The sequence below is a fragment of the Schistocerca serialis genome, chromosome 3, assembly GCF_023864345.2.
Source record: "Schistocerca serialis cubense isolate TAMUIC-IGC-003099 chromosome 3, iqSchSeri2.2, whole genome shotgun sequence".
Lineage (NCBI taxonomy): Eukaryota > Metazoa > Arthropoda > Insecta > Orthoptera > Acrididae > Schistocerca > Schistocerca serialis.
This window is the reverse complement of record NC_064640.1, coordinates 419,556,888-419,584,446: the sequence shown is the minus strand read 5'-3', so window position 1 is coordinate 419,584,446 and position 27,559 is coordinate 419,556,888. Positions and strand designations below refer to the sequence as shown.

Here is a 27,559-nt window from a genome sequence, read left to right as displayed (position 1 = left end):
TGGTGGTATCAACAAAATGGTATCTCGTTGGGAAAATTTATTCGTCGCCTGTGTTGAGATACAAATACTTGGATGTGAAGATAAAAGATGTAGAATGTTAATAACGTTTACCTCATTTAAAAAGCCTTAAGAGTTTCCACATAAAAAATTCGTAGGCATTACTTTTCAGCACATACTTGTATAAGTGTTGCTTTTGGAAGTTAGTATTGTCATTATTGACATTTGGATAAAGTATAGTTTGAAGATACTCTGGTTTGGTTGAGACTCTGCATTACAGTTGGATGGTAAAAATAGCAACTCACACCAGGTAATTTAAGCACTAAGGGAATATACACACATCAAAAAACGTTTTGCATCACCCCAGTTCCCAGACCACCTGAAGATAGACGTTCACTGTGGATATTGTATCACAGACACAGTCCCTTTGACTGTTCAGAGATGTCACTAAACCCACCCAAACATTTAAACAACCATGCATGAGCAGTACACCTATTTGACGGAGGGGGTCCGACAGCCGATCAGGAAGACGAGGTACACAGCTCGTGTTGTCTGTAGTTCAACCATGCCTAGACGGTCAATACCGCCCTTCGATGGCGTCCGCATTATTACTTTGTGCCAGGAAGGGCTCTCAACAAGGGAAGTGTCTAGGTGTCTCGGATTGAACCAAAGTGATGTTGTTCAGACATAGAAGAGATACAGAGAGAGACAGGAACTGTCGATGATATGCCTCACTCAGGCCACCCAAGGGCTATTATTACAGTGGATGACCGCTACCTACGGATTATGGCTCGGAGGAACCCTGACAGCAACGCCACCATGTTGAATAATGCTTTTCGTGCAGCCACAGGAGGTTGTGTTACGACTCAAAGTGTGCGCAATAGGCTGCATGATGTGTGACTTCACTCCCGACGTCCGTGGCGGGGTCCATATTTACAACCACGACACCATGTAGCGCGGCACAGATGGGCCCAACAACATGCCGAATGGACCGCTCAGGATTGGCATCACGTTCTCTTTACCGATGAGTGTCGCATATGCCTTCAGCCAGACAAACGTCGGAGACGTGTTTGGAGGCAATCCGGTCGGGCTGAACGCTTTAGACACACTGACCAGCAATCGCAGCGAGGTGGAGGTTCCGTGCTGTTTAGGGGTGGCATAATGTGGAGCCGACGAACGCCGTTGGTGGTCCTGGAAGGCGCCGTAACGACTGTACAATACTTGAATGCCGTCCTCCGACCGATAGTGCAACCACATTGGCGAGGCCTTCGTCTTCATGGACGACAATTCGCGCTCCCATCGTGCACATCTTACGAATGACTTCCTTCAAGATAACGACATCGCTCGACTAGAGTGGCCAGCATGTTCTCCAGACATGAACCCTATCGCACACGCCTGCGATAGATTGAAAAGGGCTGTTTCTGGATGAAGTGACCCACAAATCACTCTGAGGGGTCTACGGCGAATCGCCATTGAGAATTGGGACGATCTGGAACAACAGTCCCTTGATGAACTTGTGGATAGTATGCCACAACGAATACTGGCATGTATCAATACAAGAGGTAACTGGGTATTTGAGGTACTGGTGTGTACAGCAGTCTGGTCCACCACCTCTGAAGGTCTCGCTGTATGGTGGTACAACATGCAATTTGTGGTTTTCATTAGCAATAAAAAGGGTGGAAATGGTGTTTATGTTGATCTTTCTTCCAGTTTTCTGTACAGGTTCCGAAACTCTCGGAACCGAGGTGATGCAGAACTATTTTTTATGTGTGTATACACTTGTACATTTGTATACAGAATGTGGAAAATAAAGAAAATGGAAAAATATGGAAAAACGGAAAAGTGGAAAAATGCGGAAAATATAGTAAAATATTCAAAAATGTGATAATAACGGAAAAACACGGAAAAATCCAGAAAAATATGGACAACAAATGGTAATACACAATATTTGTATTTATACAGAGGGAATAGTCGAAATTTTAGGCATAAGCAGTAAATCAAAGTACGGAAATCACTTCATGATCCAGATCGTACCTATGTGATAGCGGCAGTTGATCAGTGTTCCGAACATTGTTTCCATCTTGTATCTTTAGAATATATGCTAAGCTTAGACAGCCGTAGTTGTACTGTGTTCTGTGTTATTAATATAAGCTCACTGAACAAAAGGTTAGTCACTCCTATGCGCACGCACACATGAATCGGTAAGGATTTTCAGATGACGTTCCGAGCCGAGCACCCACTGCCTCTACGTGACCAGCGATCAGGGAGACATTCATGTTTCAAACGAACATTGTACCGGAATTCTGGTCGGAAAGAGATGCTGATTGAGAGGGACAGGAGACGCGTTTCACTGCTTGTGAGTGAAAATCGCTTCCAAACCCGAAAGATATCGCTGCACGCCGTAAACAAAGAACCAACGCAACCGCTCACCAAGAGAACATTGCAACGGGATCTGCGTGCAGTGAATACATGAAGTCGGCCATCTCACAAGAGGCCATTGCTCACACACGCCCATAAAGTTCATTGGCTGGAAGAATATGTGATTGGTGTTCTGAATCCTCCTACATCTCGATTGATCTGCAGAGTCACCTGGGTTGAAACCCACAGAAAATCTGTGGGACATGTTGGAACAGCAGCATCCCATCAATTTGGTAGAAATGCGCTGTGAAATTCTGGATACGATTTACCTGCACAACCTTGTGGACTCACTTCCTAACTGAATCCAGTCGGTAATCAAGTCCAGGGGCGATATTACCCGGTGTTAAGTAATTCTTGTAATGGTTTCTCTAGGGGTGACTATTTTTTTTCTGCTGAGCTTATAAGCTAGTGTGGGCTGCTATCTTTATCATCTAACTACGATTCGCCACCCAGTCATAGTACCTACAAAGTGAACTTTTTCCGAAATATCTGCCTCGAAAAAGTCCTCTAAACACACGTTGCAAGCTATCAAAAATCATCCCCTACATATGCACTAAAGCACACAAATTGTGGTGGACGACGGATACGCTGCAAGGTTAGTTAGCGCATCATAGACAGGTATGTTCACTTCAACTATCTTAAATTCCGATTTATGCGTACAAAGATCTAACTTCATGACCACTTAACGACGATGATGCTAACTTACACTTTTCTCCTATCTCGATGACACGGAACACCAATCTGCTGCAGGCATAAAGCTTTGGTTCAGGATGTATCTAACACATGGAAATAGTAATTTCCGAGGAGGTTCGCAAGAGAGCTTCTGTAAAGCTTGGAAGGTAGGAGACGAGGTACTGGCAGAAGTACAGCCGTGAGGAGGGGGGTTAGTCGTGCTGTGTTAGCTCAGATAGTAGAGCACTTGCCCGCGAAGGGCAAAGGTCCCGAGTTCGAGTCTCGGTCCGGCACACAGTTTTAATCTGCCAGGAAGTTTCAATTTTCGAGGAATTGAATTAATCCTCTCTGTAAACAAACACGGCTCAATTACACTATTTTGTTTGTTGCTTTCAGACACGAAAGTGACAAATTTCCCTACAAAATTTCGGCAGGGAAGCACGGGAAACCATTTAAAGTAATTAACAGAACCTATAGATATACTGTTGGTCAGTGTTTAATGCATATTCTAATGGCTGAAGTGCATTGAGGGGATTATAACCCTATGGACGGGAATGTAATGCAAGACTTTACTGGAAATATTTTTTTTAAAAACATCTGGAAGGTAAATTGAAATACCTGAAAGCCTGTATGGTTTAAATTATGCAAATGGTTATAACACCTCCATAGTTGACACCCTAAAATACTCACTAGTGGCAAACCAAACACATCACAAAAAAAGAAAATATCCCCATACAGTCCCATTTCTAAGTAATATTTCATATTAGATTGCCAATGTCTTCAAACAAAAAGGTATATACATATCCTTTACCATAGGCAAAAAGATTGGACAGAAATCACCTCACAACAGCGATACAATAAGTGTACAGAACTGAATGCAATGAACTCTGATTGCTTCTACATGGGTCAGACAGGTAGATCATTTGAGATTAGATTCAAAGAACACATGGCAGCACTAAAAAACAAAAAAAAATACCACACATCAGCAATAGCCACCCAACTGCATGAAACAAAACACCTTGTTAACAACACAAGCATCAGCATCCTACGCTTCCAATCTAAAGGCAAAAAACTAGACTTCCTTGAAACACTCCAAATATACAAACACCAAACAAACCAAATTGAATACACTTAAATGACAAAAATGACAATAATATCATCTCTCTTTTCAGCAACTGCCTACGTTATTAAATTTGCAGTGCTCACACACACACACACACACACACACACACACACACACACACACACACACACACACACACACACACACCTTAATATTTACCATAAATCTGTAGCTATGCTGCCATGACAGCCCTCAAATGTACAAGAGATTGACGTCATATACAAACATACCATCACACCAACAGCTTGGATCCCTGACAGCTTGAAACTATATGTACATAAAGTAATGGCAGAAATTGTGCATCTGTTTGCATATTATAAAGCATTAACCAATGTAATACCCCAACCTTTAGTGAGTTATTACAAGTAACAGATATCATCTTAGGAACCCTGCTTTGGAAAGTTTTCTCTCATCCAATCACTCCTTCCACCCTCTCTCTCCCTCTCACCTTCTCTTTCTCTTCCTCTCCCTCTACCTCCAGCCTTACATTTCTGTCTGTGAATCAAAACCAAAAATGTTATTTATGCATATTTCACCTCTCTAGTCAACATAATTATTATACTTAAAATTTGCAACATATCATTATGTAAACGTGTATGAAGTTTAAGCTACATAAACTTGACAAAATCGGATTTATGTACCACCTGAAATATTTATTCCAACACATGTATTAAAACCTCAAAAAAGATCTCCAAATCCTTCAAAACTTATTCTGTAAAAATGTTATAATGATGAATATCCTTTATACTTCGTGATTATGTTTCTCTTTTACTATATGGCTCCTACACCTAATAATTTACAGACGCTAATGAAAGTTAACCCTGTGGGGACTAATATAAATGACTGAGAATGAAGTAATATTTACTAACAACATTTATTTTATCAAACCAGAGGTAAATTACGCCAAACATGTTATTAGATGAATACCATAAACAACTTACAAGTGGTTTAAGAGTACAATGGACAAGGATCATGGGTGGCAAAAGTGAGTCAACTACTCTGGCCATAAAAATGTGGATAACGCAATCTGAACTGATCTGAAGCTGAGCAGACTTCGAATAATCAAATCTACTGTAGTTTCACTACATATTTGCAGCTAAGAGAAAGTGGCGATTGAGATCTGTACGCCCTGACAATGCTGGAGCGGCAGTACGTTACCCTGTTTGCTTCGTGTGACGATATAACTTGCAGCTGGCAAGATGTATGCAGTGGAGGTGAGACGTGAGACAGCACCTGTGAATCGATCGCGGCCACGAAAGAAATGCAAAAATCTCACGGTCTAGCGATCAGGCAGATGGATCGCAATTTACTCTCTACCAGAGCCCAGAAATCACGGTAGGTTATAGTGTGTGACACACCCGTTCGCTGGTCGCACCAAGAACCAATTTGGCTCACTTAAACGACAGAGGGCACAAGGATACTAAACAACCAAGACAGGTAAACTAAAAACGAATAAGTGTGCAGTTGGCAAACGAGTAGTCCGAGATGTTTGAAGTCGCACTGTCGGCACAGTACGAACTTCACCACAGGCGCCCCAGTGTAAACTACTCGCAAGTGAAGTCAGTCTCAGGACAGGTGCCAAGTATCGACCACACATGCCAGAGCATTGACCAGAATTCCTCTTACCAGACCAAAGTCCAGCACCTGAGTGCTTCGCACCTCTCCAGAAAAAAATACCGTTTTACCGCAAAGTGTACGAACGACACCGCCTTCACGCCATCTTGAGCCAATCACAGGGCTCTAGAGGCGCTAAATCTCCCCTCCCACATAACAGCGCAAACTCATGTCAAACCAGGAAAAGAGTTATGAAACCTGCATCTTTGGAAAGAAAGGAAATCATCAATTACTGGCTTTTTTAAGTTTTCGTGGAGGGGGAAGATGATTTTCTTTGAAGTTGTGTCGCTTCCCATGGCAACAACCGAACAGATACAATCTTATAGATATTTATCTCTATCACCTGTGCCTTGGAGCTTGTTAGTCCTTGCTATGAGGTGTAATAAAGATTCTATCTCCAAATGTTGCTCAGATGATGGATTTTTCTTATACAGCCAAGGTGGCTGGGGAAGCGATTCACTGGCTCACTTGCACCATCGGCAAACACGAAAACAGGTGAATTTTTATTATGTGTAGCTCTGTGCACAATGCCCAATTTACGACTCCACTGTGAAGACGCGTTCCTTCAGTCCATTGCCCCCAGCCCAGGCTTCAGCTGGCACCGTGGCAGGTGGCTCAGCATTGTTCTACTGGAGACCTGTCTCAACAAGAGGCTGCCCTGTGTGCCTTATACGGCTGTGAGCCTTTCAGGCAAGATTTACTGAGGGATGGGATCGCCGACAATTGCTTCTAACTCCCAAAATGCCGTTTGTACGAGCTAAGAACCATAAAAATACCTCATGCTTTTAGCGCCCTATCGGGCTCCCTTAACGTCTGCTCAGGCCATTAACTTTCTAGAGTCTCACTCAATGTGCATCATGTTGTAATAAAATCATTCATAATTTTCTGTATGTGGAAAATAGGTGAGAGAGTAACTTGTCTTCTCTTACCAAATTTCTTTACAAAATATGACAGTATACAGGTCATGTGTCATGACAGTGAAAGGAACCTGTGACTCTATCTTACTTATGTTATTATTACCATTGTTTCGAATTTGTTTAGTTTTTGTCAAAAAGAAAAAAAGCCAAATCCATGTTCTGAAATAGAGTTTTGTTTCTCCACTAGACAGTGCAATAAATTCCTCCAAAAAATCGTAACACAACACACACATATGTCATACTAGCAATTGTAAATTCATCTGATGATGGAGGTTTAAACCTTTGAAACATGTTGTGGATATAAATAAACAGTAACTGGTAACGGTAAACTTGTTGTTTCGCTTGATAGAGAATTACTCTTAAGAAAAGGTATTGCCAGAAATGGTTAATAATAAACGACATGTTAATCTGTTCCATGATTTTTACTATTTCCTGACTGTTTCGCTATTGAATCATACAGAAAAATTGCTGTTAATAATAACTTGCTTTTGACGAACCTGAACCACTCCCTAGGATGCTCAGACCTCGAATGAAGAGGTCAGTGCAGTTAAACGAGTTATTGTGCTCCCACAAGTTGAGAGAGATAGGGGGATGGTAGGGTTTGCCTGCCAGTTTTGTATCACACAAGTGCCCAGTATCAGATTATTTCATGACCTTCAACACCTCTCACACAATGGTTTAAGGTGCGTGGTCAGGGCAGTGGTTCCCCAGGGAAAGAAGTGGGAAGATGGGGCGTGCGGGTGATCTCACCCAGTTGTCTTAGTATGGGGCCCAATACTGGAAGTTCTTAGCAGCGATCTTGAAGTAAGATGGTTACCTGGACCCTTACCTTTAGTGCATAACTACTGCTTATCAATCACAGCATTATCTTACGACTGGAAGTTCTTATCTTATCAGTGACCCTTTCTTGAACACTGCTGAAGCCTTTGGGTTTCTAGACTGAACTCTACCATACTACTGTCATGGACGTCCAACATCTTGTTGCCCACCTGTGGTTTCACTGTCTTTCAACCACATTTAATAGAGCCTCACGAACAGTAGCACGCAAACAGACGACCAGCTTCGCCGTTTCCGACGTAATTTTTCCCAAGCTCCGGGCACTAGACCGTAACAATCTGTCCTTTGTCAATGTTGCTTAAGCCAGTCGATTTCCATATTTGTGGGCTATATACTCATTAAAACGATCCCCCACTCGTCCTCGCTCCGCTTATATATTTTCATTACGATATCATATAGCCACATCGTCATTTGGTGGCATTCAGTTTCGCAGTTTCCAGTGATTATAATGTTTTACTTCATTAGAATATGAATAAGGCGTAAGTGAAATAAAGCGTAATCAGTTTTCTCATTAGCCTGTCAAGGTCCAGATTACAGAAGAGTTTTGAAATGATACAGCAAAAATGGCACTGTTTGTCGCACAAGTTCTGAAAAGTTCATTTTGTTCTGGTCCTGAAATCTTTCAACATCCTTCAATCACTTTCAATAGGTGTTCAGGACAGTAGCATGTTAACAGCCGACCAGCTTCACCGTTTTCGAGGTGCTAGTCCTCAGGCGCCCAGCCATCTAAATCTACATCTGTATGATTACTCTGCAATTCACAATTAAGTGTCTATCAGAGGGTTCATCGAACCACCTTCAAGCTACTTCTCTACAGCTCCACTCTCGAACAACTTGGAGGAAAATCGGACACTTAAATCTTTCCGTGCGAGCTCTGATTTCTCTTATTTTATTACGATGATCATACCTCCCTATTTAGGTGGGCACGAAATATTTGCACACTCTGAGGGGTAAGCTGGTGATTGAAATTCCATGACAAAATGCCCTTTGCCGAAGTCGCTTATGTCAGTGGAGTTCCCCTTTTGCGGTCTTACCGACTCTATAATGATTATTTATTAGACCCTTGCACCGTTTATAAGCTGTTCTTGTAATGTCACGTAACCGTAACGGCACCATATGCTATTCAACATTCAGCCATGTAAGTTTTATTACTTGTTATAACACGAAAAGGTACTTGCACCCGTTTCTACGGTACGTCATCTGAGCTTGTGTAGCTGTATTTCGAATTTGTTACCTACAAACAGCAGAGATTCTCTAGAAACCAATATTATTAGTAACCCAATTGCATAAGGCGAAAAAAAATTTCATATGTAACTGAAGCGCACTGTTTTAAAATACCTGGATTAAATTGTGAAACAAATTGTGAGGGCAGAGCACCGACATAACGATTAACAAGGCGCATAAATTATCACAACCTACTCGATCATGTCGTGCGGAGATGGCCGCAAATGACGAAGTGACAGTACTGTAGCCGCTTCGGAAACTACGTTGCGCTAAATATAGGGTGAAAGCGAACTCCACTGACAAAATTTTGAAGGTTGTTCAGGGAAATTGTGATATAAGGCAGCAGCGTTCTCCTGTGGTTCGTTCCATCTCTTACCCACATTTATCTTTGTATCTGTATTGCTCTAAAAATATCTGCAAAGAAGTATAAACTGCAATGGAATGCCTTCTGTGCCATGTTTGGAAGCAAATTGTTCCATTCACTCACGGTATTACCCAGCCAAGTGCAGTACAGACATAGCAATTCTTTTGAATATACTTCTCACATAGCGTCACTTTTATCTATTTCGGATTAATAACCATGGGCTGCTTTAATTATGGTGCTCCATTTTCAGTAAATATGTCGTGTAAAGTGCTACTTTTTCAAAATTGTGTCCTCTCTTTCACACACTCTATGACTCGTTGATTCTGTATGTTTTAAAGACAATTTCCTTCAATATTTCTTTGCCGCGCTTAACTTCGGTGACCTGACGGGAACCGGTGTAGCCACTGCGGCAAGGCCGTTGCGTGGATATTAATAAATTGATTAAAACTGTCAATGGGGTATTTAATATTTTCTGAATCCCACTACAGTCAGCATGGTGTCCTTCCTACTGCAATTTGCACACTATCAACAAACATTTAGCTTGCACGTTCCGTCAGCTATTCTCTCAACACTGACGCCCTTTTTCCTTTCTCGTCTTCAACAAAGACAAGGTGGTCAGAAAAAATCAGGAAACCTTATAAGGGTGTTGCAAGGTAGGTTGTGCTGAGAAATGAAGTTAGTAAATCAGGTCGTTGTGAGCACAAATCCAAGCGACCTGCCAAAGACGGTGTCGCCAAACGAGTTCTTCGTTTGGTTTCCTAAAACCGAGCGACGGTAGAAAGTATCGAACTCAAGACAAAGACCTGGCAGTCTCGTGCACTAATATTTACTCTATGAGAACAACTGACACTAATTTTACATGGCTTGCTGCTTGAATTTGCACGTGCAATGGCTTTATTAGCTAACTCCAATGGCTGTTAACTCAGAAATGGCTTACCGTATCGAATTTTTTCTTATCAATTATTTCTCAGCCCAACCTACCCTGCAACACCCATACAAACTCTTCAGACTGTTTCCGACAACGCTGTATAATTATTTTAGCAGCAAGCCAAGGCAGCGTACAGGACAGACATTTGCTTGCATTGCTAAGTAACAATGTGAACTTCTTTGACATGGACGTGAGTATACATAGTTACGTCGTGAAGTAAGTTTCTGCCATGCGTGGGCATACGGAGCGCTTTGTCAAGTAATACTTTATGTTGACAACAATAATGCCGACTTTACTCTTCGCCCTCAATCTTTTATTCAGTTCTGTTTGGTACTGACTCCCGCAGAGCCATGAACTGCGGACTGCTAGCTCGTTGCAGCTGTGCTGGACTAATCTACCCACTGACTCACCAGCCTGCCGGCAGGCCAGCTACAGTCAGCCTGCCCAACACGGACGGCCCGCAGTTCGTGAACCCAGGCTGCCACGCTCACCACGTGTACACTATAGCACTCATTACCTATACATGTTGTAGGGTCGCAATGTTTCACGTAATCTACTCAAGTGCGTAAGGTAAACGGAAGTTGCAAGGGCTACTTGGCTACAGCATACACAATTGCAATTACTTTTACATTTCCATTTAAGACACACATATCAAAAAACGTTTTGCATCACCTCGGTTCCGAGAGTTCCTGAACCTGTACAGAAAACTGGAATAGAGATCAACATAAACATCATTTCCACCCTTTTTATTGCTCGTGAAAAACAGACATTGCATGTTGCAGCACCATACAGCGAGACCTTCACAGGTGGTGGTCCAGATTGTTGTATACACCGGTACCTCTAATACCAAATTGCACGTCCTCTTGCATTGATGAATGCCTGTATTCATTGTTGTATACTATCCACAAGTTTATCAAGGCACTGTTGGTCCAGATTGTACCACTTCTCAGCGGCGATTCGGCGTAGATCCGTCAGAGTGGTTGGTGGGTTACGTTGTCCAGAAACAGGCCTTTTCCAGTCTATCCCATGCATTTTCGATAGGGTTCATGTCTGGAGAACATGCTAGTCACTCTGTTAGAGCAATGTCGTTATCCTGAAGGAAGTCAGTCACAAGATGTGCACAATGGGAGTGCGAACTGTGGTCCATGAAGACGAATTACTCGCCAATATGCTGCCGATGTGGTTGCACTATCGGTCGGAGGATGGCATTCACGTATCTTACAGCCGTTACGGCGCCTTCCATGACCACCAGCGGAGAACGTCGGCCTCACATCCCACCCCAAAACAGCAGGGAACCTCCACCTCGCTACACTCGCTGGACAGTGTGTCTAAGGCGTTCAGCCTGACTGGATTGCCTCCAAACACGTCTCTGACGATTGTCTGGTTGAAGGCATATGCAACACTCATCGGTGAAGAGAATTTCATGCCAGTCCTGAGCGGTAAATTCGGCATGTTGTTGAGCTCATCTGTACCAAGCTGCATGTTCTCGTGGTTACAAAGATGGACCTCGCCATGGACGTCGGATTGAAGTTGCACATCATGCAGCCTATTGCGCACACTTTGAGTCGTAACACGGCGTCCTATTGGTTTACGAAAAGCATTATTCAACATGGTGGCGTTGCTGTCAGGGTTCCTCCGAGCCATAATCCGTAGGTAGTGATCATCCGCTGCAGTAGTAGCCCTTGTGCGGCCTAAGTGAGGCATGTCATCGACATTTCCTGTCTCTCTGTATCTCCTCCATATCCGAACAACATCGCTTCGGTTCACTTCGAGACGCCTGGACACTTCCCTTATTGAGAACCCTTCCTGGCACAAACTAACAACGCGGACGCGATCGAAGCGCTGTATTGACCGTCTAGGCTTGGTTGAACTACAGACAACACGAGCCGTGTGCGTCCTTCCTGGTGGAATAACTGGAACTGATCGGCTGTCTGACCCCCTCGGTCTAATAGGCGCTGCTCAAGCATGGTTTTTTACATCTTGGGGCGGGTTTAGTGACATCTCTGAACAGTCAAAAGGACTGCTTCTGTGATGCAATATCCACAGTCAACGTCTATCTTCAGGAGTTCTGGGAACCGGGCTGATGCAAAACTTTTTTGATGTGTGTACAACCGGCGTTCAATAAGTAATGCAACTCAATTTTTTAAAGGAAGGTTCGTTTTATTCAGGATTCCCCCGCACCATACTTTTCCCTACCCTTTTGGCAAAAATTTGATAATGCGCCAGCCTTCCGCCACGTTACCGTGAGGGCCTTTATGCCCATGTGGTACCACTCTACCAGACAACGTCTTGCCCATCAATAACCTGTCCATCATCCACATACTGCTTCCCGCAGCGTGCATCCTTCATTGGGCCAAACAGATGGAATTTGGAACGCGTGAGATTTGGGTTTAGGGTGGATGAGGAAGAACAGTTGAGTGACTTCTTTTGATCTCCTCTCGGATGCGCAGACTTCAGTGAGGCCTTGCATTGTCATGGAGAAGGAGAAGCTCGTTTGCATTTTTGTGGCGACAAACACACTGAAGTAGTTTCTTCAATTTCATGTGGATAGTGCAATACCTTTCATGAGGGAGGACATCTAACAGAATAGTCTCTTCAGAGTTCCGAAAGACCGTCGCCATGACTTTACCGGTAGAGGGTGCAGCTTTGAACGTTTTCATTGGAAGAAAGGTGGTACGGTACCAAACCATGATTGGAGTTTTGTTTCTGGTTCGAAGTGATGAACTCGTGTTTGATCGCCTGTAACGATGTTCGATAAAAAATTTTCACGATCAGCCTCGAAACGCGAAAGCTATTCCGCGCGAATGGTCCTTCGTTGCTCTTTATGGCCTTCTGTCAGGTGGCGAGGAACCCAGCAGGAACGTTCTTTAGAGTACCCCAACTTGTGGACGAGTGTATCAGGGCTACCAAAGGCCTCACCGATGACTCACCGTGCTTTTGTTCACTGCCAGGTCGCCACCGACATTCTGCAAGCGCCTATGAATATCTGCTATGCTCCAGTTTTCCGCCAAAAGAAACTTAAGGACAGTTCTCTTCTTCGAACGTACCTCCATTAGAAACGCCATTTTGGAGGTTTGCGCCGCCACCTATGAGAACCTCACCTATAGCTGCACGATTAATCTGCAATCTACACTTAAGTGGTTCACAGAGGTTTCATACAACCACTTTGAGATTATTTATCGACCATTCCATTCTCGAATACCACTTGGAAAAAAATGAACTCCCAAATCTTTCCGTGCGATGTCTGATTTCTCTTACGTTATTACGATGGTCACTTATACCTGTGGAGGTGGGATTCAACAATATATTTTGTATTCGGAGAAGAAAGTTGGAGACAGAAATTTCATGAAAATATTTCGTCACAACGTAATGAGTGCCACACCAACTCTTATATTTTCAGTGACAATCCTTCCTCTGTTTCTCAATAGTAGAAAGCGAGCTGTCCTTTCTATTTCTATATGTCCTCCGTCGTTACTATCAAGCAAGGATCCCATATCGTGCAGCAATACCCCAGAATAGGACGGACAACGCAGTCTTTGGTTCACCTTCCCCACAACATTTTCTATGTGATGCTTTCAATTTAAATTGTTGCTAAGTAACTAAATCGACAACCTTTAAGTTTGTGTAACGTGTTGCGTAACCGAAATTAGCGTAATTTCTTAATACTCATATAAATGACCTCAAACCTTTTATTGTTTAGGTTCAATCGTCATTTTTCACGCTGTGCAGATATCTTGTACAAATCATTTTCTAATTGGATTTGATCTTCTGTTTACTTTACTAGGCGGTAAACCACTGTATCGTCTGCAAATAATCTAAGAGGAATGCTAAGACAGTCTCCTAAATCTTTTATATAGATCGGGAACAGCAGAGGGCCTATTACATTTCCTTGGTGAACATCAGATATCACTTTCGTTTCGCTAGAAGATTTCCTGTCAGTTTCTACGAACTGTTATCTACCGAACAGGAAGTCACCAACAACACGGCTGTGGCGATACCTCATAGACATGCAATTGCATTAGAAGTTGGTTGTGAGAAAATTCTGAAATATTTGTCAACTTGAGACTTCCTGTCGTTGTCATCATTACTTCGAGTGAATAAAGAGCCAGTTGTGTTTCACAAGAACGATACTTCTAGAATTTGTACTAGATATGTGTCAATAGATCGTTATCTTCGAGGTATTTCATAAAGCTGGAACACAGTATATGTCCCGAAATCCTGCTACAAATCGATAACTATCACATGGATCTGTATTTCAGTGGATTACTTCTATTTCATTCCTTGTGTATTGGTGTGAGCTGTGCAACATTACAGTATCTAGAGAAGGATCTGCCGTCGAGCGGGCAGTTGTATGTGATTGCTAAAAATGCACTTGTAGCATCAGCATACTTTGTAAGTAACTTAATTGCTGTACAGTGGACGCGAATAACTGCATTCATTAAGTGACGTAAGCTGTTTCTCTACACCGACGGTACCTACTACCCGGTTACTCATGTTGGCAGTTTTTATTGGTTCAAATTCTTGAATACTTACTACGTGAATACTACTTGAATACTTGCTTTGCTGAAGGAATTTCGGATAGCCGTGTAGAGAAACTTCATCGTCGTTAAGAGTACCATTGCCACCAAGTAATATGATAAGTGTGATTGTCTGTGTCTTGCTGCTGGTATACTTTAAGTACAACCAGAATCTCTTTCGTGTTTTACCAGATTTGGAGAAAGAATTTCGTTGTGGTAACTATTAAAAGCATCTCATATAGACGTCCACGGTAAGTTTCGAGCATCTGAAGTCCTTGCCAGTCTTGGAGATTTTACGTTGTTTTCAGTCTCGCATGATTTTTCCCTTTGTTCTGTAGCAGTGTCCAGATCTGTTTTGTGTCCTATGGGCGAATTGTTTAATCTCTATTAATTTACTTGGTAAAATCTCTCCCTTACCTCCAACACTATTGCTCTGAATATAAGTCACATCTGGTCGGTGATAACATAAAAATACATGGAAATGAGCGTATGGCGTCGTTGGCCGGGAGTCCCCTATTCGGGGAAGTTCGGCCGCCAAGTGCAAGTCTTATTTCATTCGACGCCACATTGGGCGACTTTCGCGCCGGTGATGAGGATGAAATGATGATGAGAACAACACAACACCCAGTTCCCGAGCGGAGAAAATCTCCAACCCGACCGGGAATCGAACCCGGGCCCGCTTGCATGGGAGGCGAGCACGTTACCACCCAGCTTTTTTTTCCTGTTTCTTTATTATGTTCGGTATTGTTCGTTGCATTTGGTCTGGACGGACATCACAAGATATCCGTTCAAGTTCATCGTTGATTCCTGTACTCAGTTTTTTATTACAGAGGGCGATCAGCCCTCTGACCGAACACACTGAGCTACTGTGCTGGCACTAAGCAGGCGGACGGTGATAACATAGTATGGAAGGAATAGACACTGTCTCTTAGGTAGTCATCAAGGGAATTTTTGTCTGTCTATCTAAATACATATATGTTGCGTTTATTTCCACTGTATTTGGATGGTACGACATTCAGTCTCACTATGACAACCGTGTGGTCATCAATCCCTGTATGCATCGAGACATTCTCTATTTGCCCACGATTGTTTGTCGCTAAGAGGTCTACTATGTTACTGCAATCATTGACACTTCGTGTGCGCTCCTCATCTAATTTCTCAAAATAAATTATGGTAGCAGGGATGCCTAATATCAAGCGTGCTACCGTACAAAGTTTTGGGGCAATGATGGTGAATTTCTAGTAGGAAAGCAAAATATTTGGGACTTCACTGTCTGGCTTGTCTGTCATTAGGAACAGTCTCGTCTCGTCTTCAAAACACGTACTGACGTTCTCAAGTGTGCCATTTTCAGAAGCCTAGTTCCAGGTTTTCCCTTCTTCGACGGTAGCCTTTTATTCTCTGACATAGTTTTATGTTGTGCAGCTAAACAAGGAACCAGGTAATTATGTTTACAAGAAATCACTGTCAAATGACCGTTATCAGAATTAAGAAATCAATGTTTGAGATTTCATTCTAATCTGACGCGGCAAGTTAACCGAGAACATTTACTCGAAGAATATCTATACCTCCTGTACTTCCTCCGAATACTTTTCACTTGCACTACCTAAATGTTCACATGTTGACACTCTAAGATACACTCCGTAACTTTCTATTATTTTATTTGACACACAAGCGTTTTCAAAGCGTTAATACATTACCACTTAGCGATTGCAGACGCTCTCGCCAGTTCACGTCCACGTCAAACCTGATCAACTTTAACAATACCAATTAAATAACGCAAGACTATCGATTCCCTTCATTCAGTGATACTAAATACATAACTGTATTGGTAGTTATTCTTTTGCTTATCGATCAGATTCTTTATCTGACGCATATTAACACTCTGTGGACGCACTGTTTCCTCAGTGGTTCGGAACATACCATTTCCACCAACTTCCTAGGCTGATCGTTGGAAGGAACTGCTACCATATTGGACAAATTAATAGTTTCATCTCCACGGTCCGAGATGTTCTCCTTGTCATTTCTGCCATCCAAAATGGCACCGTCTCTCACACCATGCAAAATGTGTTTATGACACAAATTAGTTAATTTTTCAAACTACTAATTTGGACTTCCTTAACAACTATATTTACCAGACAATAGCATACTGTGTTTAGTGTGACTGCTTCACTTAGAGACAACAAATGAAAAGAAATACCCTTCGTATTGCCATAATTCCTGTCTGATAAAGAACTGATAAAAATTTGTAATAAAAGTTTTCCATAACAAAGAAAAACTTAATTTTCGGTCATTTATTTATTTTTTCGGTCAACTATTTATTCTTAATTTTGTCCAAGTCACTGACACTTCAAGCTAATGTATACATTAAGGATCGCCTCATCTCGAGATGACGTTAGGTGTTGGCTCTGTAGGCTAACGAGTCGCTAGGCAAGTTCAGTCTGTGAGAGACGATCAGGTAGACCGGAGCCCGTCAGGCCAGCCAGGGTAGAGTAGGACGTGGCGACACCGGGCCTGACTCAGCACCTTCCGGTTATGCGAACCAGCGCGACTGAGTTGTGTTAATGTGGGCTGTAACGCGCAATGCACGCCGCTTGTCTCCGATTTATTTTCCAGTGGTTGTAGTTGTAAGTTAACAGTGATACACAACAGTATGGATAGGCATAGTGATGAAGAGGGGGCGAATATTCACCTCGTGTATAACTGCTGGATGCAGTGGAAGAGCAGCATAATAAGACTGTTTGTGGGAAACGATATAAGTACCAGGATATCTCATATTCAGATTTTGCACTGAAATCGTTCTATGTACTGCTGCTAATATTGTAAGAAACAATGCAAGTGCCAGGCCATTCTCATTTACATCAATGGATGGTCCAAAGATATTATTGGAGCATCTCCATAACACTTTCCATGGAGACACAGATAAGTACCATCTACACATATCATTAGTGTCTGTTCTCTCTGACTTACCAACGAACATGTACATTTACGTGCTTTAATTCTTTATTTATTGGCTTAATGCATCAAGATGGACCTCAACACAGAATTTAATACTGTTAGGAAGAAAGCGGGTGCCAGAAAAGACTTGAGAGTTCATGGAAGGAGGGAAGGAAGATTGGGTTTAACGCCCCCGTCTGCGAGGGGCGTTTGAAAAGTCCGTGCAAAGTCCGAGAGATGGCACCACCGGTGCGTATCGAGCTCATGTTTAGTTAGTAGCATCTTTGGAAAGAAAGCACACCAAGTTTCAGCCATATTGGTCCATTTCTTTGTGTTTGGCGTTCGTGTGAATCAGGGAAGTCGAATGATAGTCAAAAAATGGACTAAAAAGAATTTCATGTGATGATTAAACATTAATTTATGAAAGGCAAAACGTCTCAGGAGACTAAACAGAAGCTTGATAAACATTACGGTGACTCTGCACTTTCGATTAGGACAATTTATAAGTGCTTTCAAAATTTCCGAAGTGGCCATATGGGCACAAGTGATGTTGAACGTTCTGGACGCCCTGTGGAGGTTATGACTCCAGAAATCATTTATAAAATCCATGATATGGTGATGGATGACAGAAGAGTTAAGGCGCATGAGATTGCTAGTGCTGTGGGCATCTCGAATGAATGGGTACATAATATTTTGCATAAACATTTGGACATGAGAAAGCTCTCCGCAAGATGGGTTCCGCGATTGCTCACGCTTGACCAAAAACGGAATCGTGTGAAGCGTTGCAGGGATTGTTTGCAGCCAGTCAGGAAGAATCTACAGGACTTTAAGCGTCGTTTCGTCACTGTGGATGAAACATGGATACATTACTATACTCCTGAAACCAAACAATAATCTAAACAATGTGTTACCAAGGGAGAATCTGCACCAAAAAAGGCGAAGACCATTCCTACGGGCGGAAAGGTTATGGCGACTGTCTTTTGGGATTCGCAAGAGCTAATCCTCATCGACTACCTGGAAAAGGGTAAACTATTACAGGTGCATATTATTCATCGTTATTGGACCGTTTGAAAACCGAGCTACAAGAAAACCGCCGGGGATTGGACCGCAAAAAAGTCCTTTTCCATCACGACAATGCACCAGCACACACCACAGCAGTTGTGGTCGCAAAATTAATGGAAATAGGATCCCAACTCGTTTCATATCCCCCCTATTCTCCAAACTTGGCTCCCTCGACTACTACTTCTTCCCCAATTTTAAGAAATGGCTGGCAGGACAAAGATTTTATTCGAACGAGGAGGTGATTGCAGCAATTAATAGCTATTTTGCAGACTTGGACAATTCCTATTGTTCGGAGGGGATCAACAAATTAGAACAGCGTTGGATGAAGTGTATAAGTCTAGAAGGAGACTATATCGAAAAATAAAAAAGGTTATCCAAACACATAAGTAGTTTTTATTTTTGCACGGACTTTTCAAACGCCCCTCGTACATCGAGGCCATTAGAGACCGAGCACAAGCTCAGAAGTTGTCAAGGATGGGGAAGGAAATCGGTAGTGCCCTTTCAACGGAACCATCCTGGCATTTGCCTTGAGCGATTTAGGGAAATCACGGAAAACCTAAATGTGAACGGCAGGACGCGGGTTTGAACTGTCGTACTCCCAAATGCGAGTCCAGTGTGCTAACCATTGCGCCACCTCACTCGGTAGAATTCATGGAATGGCTTTGCTACTCAACAGCGATAAATAACGCAGCAAAAATTCCAGTACGACAGATATGTATTGTCCTTAAATCTCAAAATATGTTTCGTGAACCATATTTCTTCATGTTGTTATTATAAATTAAACTGGCAAATGTTTTAATAGCGATAAATGTATATAAATATTTTATTTTATATGTTGCGGTATATTGTATTTATATTATTTTGTTGCAGGTAACAAGCAAAAGCAAGGACAAAAGTAAGGAGCCGTCGAACGAATGGAAAGAGGAGTTATTTCTAGACTTTTCTGCTGTGGGTGCACCAGCATATCTGTACATCAATACATCCAAACTCAAGCCGACCCACCTCTCCTCAACTACAGTGAATGATTCCAACAAAATTCTGATCAAGAAAACCTTCAGCGAAATTGAGGAATTGAATGCTTATTCAATCTTCAAGGAAGGTTGTACAATGCAAAAATGTGACATGTCTGGAGAAGTTTCCGCAGGTAAATCTGTCATCTCAAAGAAGTGCTGAATAAAAGAAAGATCTGTCTATGCTTCCTTACATGGAGAAGAAATACCACGTGTTTTACAGAAACATTTGTCAGTGAGGCAACTGAATCAAACAGAAAATTGGAATTAAATTTTAAAAACTTAACTTTTCCTATTTACGTATCTGTTATTTTGAAAGTTTTCCTTTATAGTACTAATTAAATTTGTATTAATAATCCAGTAAAACCATTATTAATGCTAAACAAACATTACATAACATTTGAGATTTTGTTTTCATTACCTGAAAAAAAAAATTACCATTGGGCACTTAACACCGTTTTCCTCAAACACTCCGCATTATGCTATGCTGCGCTGTTGCTGTAGCAATGAAAACCACGTCACTGTACTTTCGCATCCGAAGGTTTTTGTATTACGCTGTATTCTGTGTTGTACTAAGGTTATGTTTAGGAAAATCACTGAAAACATAAATCTGGATGGCTGGAAAGGACTTGTAGCTCTTTCCTCCAGAATACGAGTCCAGTACCTTACCACTGCGTAATATATACAGGGTGAGTCACCTAACATTACCGCTGGATGTATTTCGTAAACCACATCAAATACTGACGAATCGATTCCACAGACCGAACCTGAGGAGAGGGGCTAGTTTAATTGGTTCATACAAACCATAAAAAAATGCACGGAAGTACGTTTTTTAACACAAACCAACGTTTTTTTTAAATGGAACCCCGTTTGTTTTGTTAGCACATCTGAACATATAAACAAATACGTAATCAGTGCCGTTTGTTGCATTGTAAAATGTTAATTACATCCGGAGATATTGTAACCTAAAGTTGACGCTTGAGTACCACTCCTCCGATGTTCGATCGTGTGTATCGGAGAGCACCGAATTACGTAGGGATCCAAAGGGAACGGTGATGGACCTTAGGTACAGAAGAGACTGGAACAGCACATTACGTCCACATGCTAACACCTTTTTATTGGTCTTTTTCACTGACGCACATGTATATTACCATGAGGGGTGAGGTACACGTACACACGTGGTTTCCGTTTTCAATTACGGAGTGGAATAGAGTGTGTCCCGACATGTCAGGCCAATAGATGTTCAATGTGGTGGCCATCATTTGCTGCACACAATTGCAATCTCTGGCGTAATGAATGTCGTACACGCCGCAGTACATCTGGTGTAATCTCGCCGCAGGCTGCCACAATACGTTGTTTCACATCCTCTGGGGTTGTAGGCATATCACGGTACACATTCTCCTTTAACGTACCCCACAGAAAGAAGTCCAGAGGTGTAAGATCAGGTGAACGGGCTGGCCAATTTATGCGTCGTCCACGTCCTATGAAACGCCCGTCGAACATCCTGTCAAGGGTCAGCCTAGTGTTAACTGCGGAATGTGCAGGTGCACCATCATGCTGATACCACATACGTCGACGCGTTTCCAGTGGGACATTTTCGAGCAACGTTGGCAGATCATGTGTGGGTTCATGGCAACAGCAGCTAACACACCAACTGCACCCGCTTCTCCTGTGACGGGCCTGTTACGGACCCGTTTGCGTGCTACGACCATACCTGTTGCATACAGTTGGCGGTAGGTGTTTTGCAATGTGCGACACGTTGAATGCTCTGTGTCTGGGAACCGTTCTGTATACACACTGCAGGCTTCAGCTGCATTTCGTCGACACTCGCCATAGATGAGTATCATCTCCGCCTTTTCAGAGTTCGAATACACCATGGTCACAGTTCCTACAACACTACACTATCACAGACGTCTGGTAACACGGTGTACTACAGTTGGTCTGCGTGCGGAGACGAATGCAGAATAACAATAGCAGCAAGCTCTACATGCGGACACTGCGACAGCTAGACCAAACCACAACAGTGCACTACAGCCACACTCGTAAACACGGTCGTCATCGTAAACATGTACTTGCAGATGCTGCTCGCCGACCGTGGCCCGTGTTTGTTACAACACGCAACTGAACGTCGGAGGTTTCAAGCGTCAACTTTAGGTTACAATATCTCCGGATGTAATTAACATTTCACAATGCAACAAACGGCACTGATTACGTATTTGTTCATATGTTCAGATGTGCTAACAAAACTAACGTGGTTCCATTTAAAAAAACGTAGGTTTGTGTGAAAAAACATACTTCCGTGCATTTTTGTATGGTTTGTATTAAGCAATTACACTAGCCCCTCTCCTCACACTCGGTCTGTGGAATCGGTTCGTCAGTATTTGATGTGGTTTACGAAATATACCCAGCGGTAACGTTTAGTAGTTTACAACGAACTGTTTGTAACGGAAAACCAAAATGTGAGTAGGAAAGACAGCTCTCCCAAGTGTGAGCCTAACGTCCTACCCATGAACCACACATACCCCGCTCACTTCTTTTTCATAATATGTCACTCAATCGAAGAATAACATCTATAGTTAGTTGCATGATATTCAATCATGGCAGTTTTCCTTTTCATTTGTATCTCTTAAAACTAAGAAACTTAGAAACTCGTGATTAAATAACTGAGACGTTGGAGATATTAAACATGTAATACAAAATTGCTAAGGTTTTTGTGGCCACTTGTGTTCTTCCTGCTGGCTTTTGCCTCAGGACCTTCAGCTCATGTTGGTTTAACCATGTTTATAATGTGTTACCAACATGATTGGCTGGTGTTGTCAAAGGATCATCCCCCCCCCCCCCCCCAAGAACTCCTCAGCCACCGGTAATGAAACGTTAGAAAAATCCTCAAACAATCGTCAGCCAAGGACCCCCACCCCCAAAATAAAACCAACAGGCAATAACGATTTAACCTTCGCAGGTTCAAAGACCCAGCAACATAGAAAACTATACTTACCAGAACTGAAAAAATCTTAGGGAACCATCCCTATAAGGATCACTAGTATTCTAATGAACGATGATAAGGCGGTTCTTAGATGCTCGATAAGATTTAATTCAATTAGCAGTTTTAAAGTCTGGCTACAGCCCAATCGAAAAGACGCTGCCATCGTTTTTAGTAGTTTACAACGAACTTTTTGTAAATCAAAGATAAATGACTTAATAATCTTGTTTGTGAACATTATTAGTAGAGGAAAATCTAATTATTACTTCTGTATTTAGAAATTAAGAAACTTTTCCGTTTTGCTATAAGTGAAGGAACGTTGATAAAATCATTGTAAGCTTCCAGTTACATGAGTTAGTGAAAGACCCACAAGACTGCACCCAAGTGCTCCTCGACCATTGTCATGTGCTTGCTGCTGCCTTCTTTATATAGCGGTGCTACTGCCTGTGACGCCACTGGTTCCCAGTCCAGCGCCAAATAAGTTAATGTCGTGGTTGCAAGACCGAAGCGCCTGTTTCAACTTTCTGATGACCGAATCTGAAACTGTGGTTACCTGCAGACCGCCGTCTTTATTGAGGTTGTTTCTGGAGATTTCTATCTCAATAGCTTCATTTATAACGCTATTCTACGAACTATTTGTCAGCTACAGCTGATTTCTCAGGATACTGTAGGCAGGAAAAACCTTTTGTGTCCTATATTGCGCTGTTCATTAGTGTGAACAGTCCATCCGACATAAACTGTTCACACCGACACGGTATTTTCTGTACACCTGGAGCTCTGATTCAAATGGTTCAAATGGCTCTAAGCACTATGGGACTTAACAGCTGAGGTCATCAGTCCTCTAGACTTAGAACTACTTAAACCTAACTAACCGAAGGACATCACACACATCCACGCCCGAAGCAGGATTCGAACCTGCGACCGCAGCAGCAGCGCGGTTCCGGACTGAAATGCCTAGAACCGCTCGGCCACAGCGGCCGGCTGGAGTTCTGAGGCCGACATTATCTTTCACGGGCTCTCATGAATCGTCGAGGTTTTCTTCGAGGCCTGCAGACTGAAGGATTTTGTTTTTTTTATCCTTCACTGAGAGACAGAACGCCAAAAACGCAGTCTCAGAGAATCTGTCGAGAAAAATAAATGTCGCCTTGTGCAGCAATCACATAATTCTGAGAGTACTATGGGATCAGACAGTATGGAGATTTGAGTCGGTCCTGAAAGCGACCTCGGATGGCCGAAGTGGTAGCGACTTATCACGATGTGATCGCCCTTACGTCTGGTTGCGTTGTGCCCTATCTCCATGGACTTCGATTGTGCGTTTGATAAAATGAGCCATTCTTTCCTGTCTGCCATGATGGGCCGTATGGCCTTCGCTGCCACCTTTACCCGCGTAATCATGAGCATTCTTCATGGTGCCTCGTCGAGGGTGATGATTAAAGATAGGGTGGAAGGACACATCCCATCTTACGTTCAGCCTGGCAGGACTGTCCTCTTCTCAATGATACTCTATGCAGTAGCGGCAGACCCACTTCTAAGTGAGCTGGAACATCTTTTGGTGATCACACTGAGAGGACACAATTTCCAGTGCCGTACTTACGTGGATGATCTAGATTTTTTCGCACGTTCTGAGGAGGAGACCCTCATGACGTTAGGATGGATCGAGCAGTACGAGAATGCGGCATGAACATAGTCAAGCCATGTGTCATGGAATTCGGCAGAGGGCTTCGGGATGGGAGTGGGGTCGTGCTGCGGACGATGGATGCACTTCGGTGTTCGGACACCGTATTTACGAGAGATGTCCGCCGTACGACGGCCCATTTTACAAGCTCTCCGCATAGACGTCCAAAGCGACTTCCTCCGAGCGCTAGACACAGTCCAAAGGGGCGCTTTCATCAACACCCACATAACGTCCCTGATATCACATTTGGCACAGGTCCTACCAGTGACACCATTGATGGCACAGCGAACTCAGGCTGCCTTTGGATACCTACTTACTAACGTACTTATCTTCAAGATGCGGTACGATACCCTCATCTTCCTCCCTCGTAACGGAGTTATCAACGTTAGTTCGCATGCGGCGACCCTTTATTTCAATATCATGCCTAAGATGTAGGCCCATCGGCGACAGAATTTCACCTGTCTCCTCGATGATGAACTGGCGCCTCCGTCCTGCCTGCTCCTTGTTCCACTTCATCACATCTTCCCTGCTCTCTCCCACATCAAAAGATTCATCCTCAAATGGTTCAAATGGCTCTGAGCACTATGGGACTTAACTTCTGTGGTCATCAGTCCCCTAGAACTTAGAACTACTTAAACCTAACTAACCTAAGGACATCACACAAATCCATGCCCGAGGCAGGATTCGAACCTGCGACCGTAGCAGTCGCGCGGTTCCGGACTGAGCGCCTTAACCGCGAGACCACCGCGGCCGGCGATTCATCCTCGATTATAGCTATGTGCACACGCATTTCTCCCGTACCAGGGCACCTAAGGTGCGTGATGTGTACGGCCTGTTGATGAAGAATCACCTACGGAATGTAGTTGAGAGACGCCACGAAGGGATGATGTGGTCTGCCGTGTGGCGAGCGATTCACCAAACATATTTCATGATGGAAACCCGGGCCACCTGTTACCTCATTGTTAGCGAAAAGTTTCCGACAAGACATGGACTGTCTCCGGCCGAATCCCTAATGCGTATGCGACCGACACGGATGAACATCCCCTAGAATGCGGACCTTCAGCGGATGCGTGGCTTCTATTTCGGAAGATACTTGCCTTCTACCCTATATCCGAGTGCCGCCCCACACGATCGAGCCTGGAATGCTCCGTCGTCCGGTTGAGACCTACTTTCCCCAGTCAACGACACGTGCGGTGAACACACAGAATTGCCGAGTGTGGAGATTTTCACCTCCAATCACTGTGCATTAAGTTCCTCTGTATGGTGAACGTGTCACAGTATGGTGTGGCTTCACGGCTACGTTCATCATTGGTCCATTCTTTTTTAAACAGGTTGGCGCTCAAGGACCACACGTGTGCAGTGTGACTGGCCAACGTTACTGCGATATACTTCGCCAGCATGCCAAACCAGCCCAACATGAGAGAGACGCAATGAACTCAACAGTTTTCATGCAAGACAGGACCCCACCGCACATCGCTCGTGAAGTTCACCTGCTTCTCCGAAACGCATTTGTACACAATAGAATTATCTGGTGATCGTTTCCAAATGCTTGGCCGGTACGAATACCTGGTCTCACTCCCTGTGATTTCTGGTTGTGGGGCTACCTGAAGGACAGGGCTTACCAGGGTAAGATTCGCACATGTGCTGATCTGAAGCGCAGTATATCAAGAGAGGTAGCCAGCATACCTACGCACATGCTTTGTTGTGCTGTGCAGAATGCAATCCTGCACTTTCAGACCCTTCTGGACACTGATGGGCACCATACTTGACCCTTTTTGTAGCAATAACGGTACCGGTATGTAATGTTATGCCGGCCGGAGTGGCCGTGCGGTTCTGGGCGCTACAGTCTGGAGCCGCGAGACCGCTACGGTCGCAGGTTCGAATCCTGCCTCGGGCATGGATGTGTGTGATGTCCCTAGGTTAGTTCGGTTTAAGTAGTTCTAAGTTCTAGGGGACTGTTGACCTCAGAAGTTGAGTCCCATAGTGCTCAGAGCCATTTTTTGTAATGTTATGATGTACCGTAGCAGCATATTAAAAGTGTTGCAATTGAACTGATTCTGCATTCTTTCTCCTGCCCATGTCCTTGACATTAATGCTACGAAGTTTGGTCCAGGTACGGTTATTAGTTTCCGTGTTATAACGTGTTAAATAGGGTAAGTTTAACTATAACCACACGGTACACTGCATCTTCCACCTTGTGATCATTGTGATATTTTTGTTTTTGTGATATTTACAATTTTTTAAAAAAGAAAGTAGTTAAGGCGACCTCTATGACAAGTGGGAAATGCGGGTTCGAGTCCCGGTCCGGCACAAATTTTCAGATGTTTCCAGTAAATTGCATAGGTGTTGTAGTACCGCATTCGTAGTTTGCGAATACATTTCATGACAAATGACTTTGTCAGCTCTTAATTACTTTGATCAGTATCTTAAAAAGTTAACTTGTGTGGTGAGTACAATGATCCGCAAACACGAAGCCTCGGGATTCGAAGACATCGGAGCAACAGCATCAGCTACATCCTACCCTGTTTGCTGAAAATCTTTTGCCACATAAAATCTTAATAGGAAACACCTGTGCAACGTAGGCCTGAACAGAGGTTCAAGTGTAAGCAAGAAGCATACCACCCCATGAAAGTACATTAATATTCCAATAAGGACGCAAATATATATGGCTGAATTTACAATACAGGGAAAAGGTAGCAATACACGAGATCTAGATACAATATATAAATCATATAATTCATCGGTAGACAAACTACAGAGTTTTCACCATAGTGGCGACGAAGAGGCGTCGAGTAAGTGTAGTTAACATTTCTTCCGAAGCAATATCTCACATCCACAAAAGAAATTATTATAGAGCGCATGTAAATTTGGGAATGAGTGTAAATGTCTGCTTGCAAGTCACTTTGGTTTACAGATGCCTACTAAGGAGACAGATTTACGTCACGTTGTGTTCTCAAACAAGACAAAAGTGAACAAGGCTAAAATAGTCTGCATATGATATTTGCACACAAAAGCTCACGAATACCATACGACTTCACTTAACCTGACTTTTAACATAATTCCCAATTAACTGAAAGGGTCGGCAGGGCCTGCGGTAGGCTACGATCTTACCACACGTCCGATATTTGCTCGTCAAATACCCTCACATTCAAACTAGACAAAATGTCCGCAAGAGTACTTTCTATACCATACTAAAAGGATCTAAGTAAATTATGTCTCCCGAAAACGCGACCGAAAAGAACACGAATTCAGGTACAGCGTTTTCATTGGCTGAAACCGGTCAAAAC

At 43.1% G+C, this 27,559-nt stretch overlaps 1 pseudogene; it reads left to right on the top strand.

Annotated features, from left to right (window-relative positions):
* Positions 1-10,444: 10,444 nt before the first annotated feature.
* LOC126470901 (AP-2 complex subunit mu-like) overlaps positions 10,445-27,559 on the top strand; it is a 53,584-nt pseudogene continuing 36,469 nt past the window's right edge.